General features: G+C 42.7%; 1 protein-coding gene across 3 annotated transcripts in view; it reads right to left on the reverse strand.

The window, feature by feature from the left end:
- The window catches only part of LOC122256720 (paired box protein Pax-6), a 179967-nt gene that overhangs the window by 17830 nt on the left and 159637 nt on the right, over positions 1-2500 (reverse strand). The window lies entirely within an intron of this gene.

Below are 2500 nucleotides of genomic sequence, written 5' to 3' on the forward strand. Positions count from 1 at the left end.
AGAGGAAAGTGGGAATGGGGAGTGGGTAAGGGAGGGGGGGGTGGGGGCGGGTAGAGAATAGGGGATGAAAACTGGGAGGGGGGTTAGGGCTTAGGGCTTGGGGGGCGAGGCTGGTTTTGGGGAAGGTGCGAGGAACGAGAAAACTACCTGTAAAATTATTTCTTTTCCTCTACCTTTCATTACCTGTATTTTGTCTGGTTTCCCTCTTTTTTTAATTCTTAAAATTCGTACATTTCCTTGCGTTCTTAACTACTTATCTATTATTCTCACTCACCTTCCATTTTATCCTATTCATTTCTGATTTTATCCATTAAAGAACTCGGGTAGGAGGGAGAGAGAGAGAGAGAGAGAGAGAGAGAGAGAGAGAGAGAGAGAGAGAGAGAGAGAGAGAGAGAGAGAGAGAGAGAGAGAGAGAGAGAGAGAGAGAGAGAGAGAGAAAGAGAGATGGATAGATAGATAGATAGAGAGAGAGAAAGAGAGAAAGAGAGACAGAGAGTGGAAAAAAAGAGCCAGCCAGAGACACCTAGAGAGAGAGAGAGAGCAAAAGGTTGAAGGAGCGAAAGAAGGGGAGAGCACTCAGGGATGTTGACCCTCGCCCTGAAGAGGCAGCAGGGAGCGTCAAGCCGATAGCCTCGATGGGTCTTAAATCGCCGTACACCCCCCCTCCCCATCCCCCCCACCCCCTCCCTCCCCCTGCCACTTCTTGCGCTTCTGCTCAGATTGTTTGGCGGTGCTTCAATAAAGAGTTATTCGTATTTACTTGTGTCTGCCTTTGTTTTGCTTGGGATCATATGGAAATGGATTAGGGTAATGTGTACATGGATGTGTGTGTGTGTGTATGTGTATGTGTGTGTGTGTTTGTGTGTGTGTGTGTGTGTGTGTGTGTGTGTGTGTGTGTGTGTGTGTGTGCGTGTATATGTGTGTGTGTGTGTGTGTGTGTGTGTGTGTGTGTGTGTGTGTGTGTGTGTGTGTATGTGTGTGTGTGTGTGTGTGTGCGTGCGTGCGTGCGTGCGTGCGTGTGTGTGTGTGTGAGCACGTGCATGCGCAAATATATATGTGGCTAACATATAAGATGTAGAGTGTTCTTTTATTCAGACAAATGAGAGAAACTCTGTAACATCATCAAGAGCAGTAACCCCTTTAGCCATATGTGAGAGAAGTCCAAATTACTACAACAGGAGCGCTAATTATGTCCTTGTGTCTGTATCAAGGACCATTCAACAGTTTATAGTCGTTCCAGGTTGCCAAGTATCCTAAGACAATTTCGGGAGAAAAAAGACTCGGTGAATCTATAGAGAAAAGGAAAACGGACAAAGAACTTGTTTCGGATTTTTTTAAAATCTCTTCGGTAAAGCAAATATACGTATCCCCTTTTCTCAAATCAGGGCTACCAATCCAACCAAAAAAAGGCGGGAACGTATCGCGCATCGAGTGGCAACCCTGAGACGAATGTCGGATCAGCGGCGGCAAACTGTAGTGTCCGAGGAAGAGCCAGCAGCTGTTGTTACGACTGCTCCTATTAGCTTTACATCTTAGCCTCTTGATGCTCCTCTTGAAGAGACGTTTAGGAGTTTCAATTAAGTATCAAAAGCCTCCTTTTGTGTCGGCTTGCCTTGTCTGCTTCGCCGGCCATTTGGGTCGTTTGGTTCCCAGCGAGGGGTTCGAAGCGGGGGTTCGGTGATTCGGAGGTTGGCTTCGTTGACATCCGTTCTGTGTTTGTTTCCCGCGAGGGTTTATTGTAATTTGGCATCGTTATCATTATTTTTGTTGTTGATTATCATTGTTGAGGCTATCACTGTCAATTCTACTACGATTTCTATCAGTATTATCAGTTAATTCGTTTCTTATTGTTGCTTTTATTTTTACTTTCATTATCATTATCATTATTATTATTGTTATTATCATTTTAAACATTATCACTTCACCATGCCCGTGCACTTCTGCATATAGCCATAACCGCCGACGAATTTAAAACAAGTAACATTAACCTTGCGTGAAATGCTATCAGTGACAAAAGAACAAAACAAACATTATCATAAAACAATTAGTATATCCAAAAAACAAGCCCTCACAGCTATAGAGAAAAGTCATCTCTCCTTCCCCTTCAAAATGCGGCATCCATTTTTTTTTTCCAGTGTGCAGTATAGGCCTATAGAGCAAGAGCGGGTATGTCTTTTGATCTTTTGTGTTCGCGTTTCTCACAGATGTTTGAACACTTGTGACTCTTGGCTACGCGAAAGAGAATTACTTTGATATAGTTAATTAGAAAGATAAATTGTCCAAACAACTCACTAATTACTTCGACGAGGGAAACGTTCCATAAATTGTATAAATTTTGGAGGATACATATTTTTAATTCGCTGAAGGGAAGAGCAGAAGCTGCCAAGCGTATAATAATTTGGAATATAAACTGTATACGCTGAAATATTGTAATTTAATTGTCTAGTTTGAAGAGCGAAGTTTGGTCGCATATATTATTAATATATACGATCAACTTGCC

This window comes from Penaeus japonicus, unplaced genomic scaffold (genome assembly GCF_977035675.1).
Source record: "Penaeus japonicus unplaced genomic scaffold, GWHDUDI00000001_assembly GWHDUDI00000031, whole genome shotgun sequence".
Lineage (NCBI taxonomy): Eukaryota > Metazoa > Arthropoda > Malacostraca > Decapoda > Penaeidae > Penaeus > Penaeus japonicus.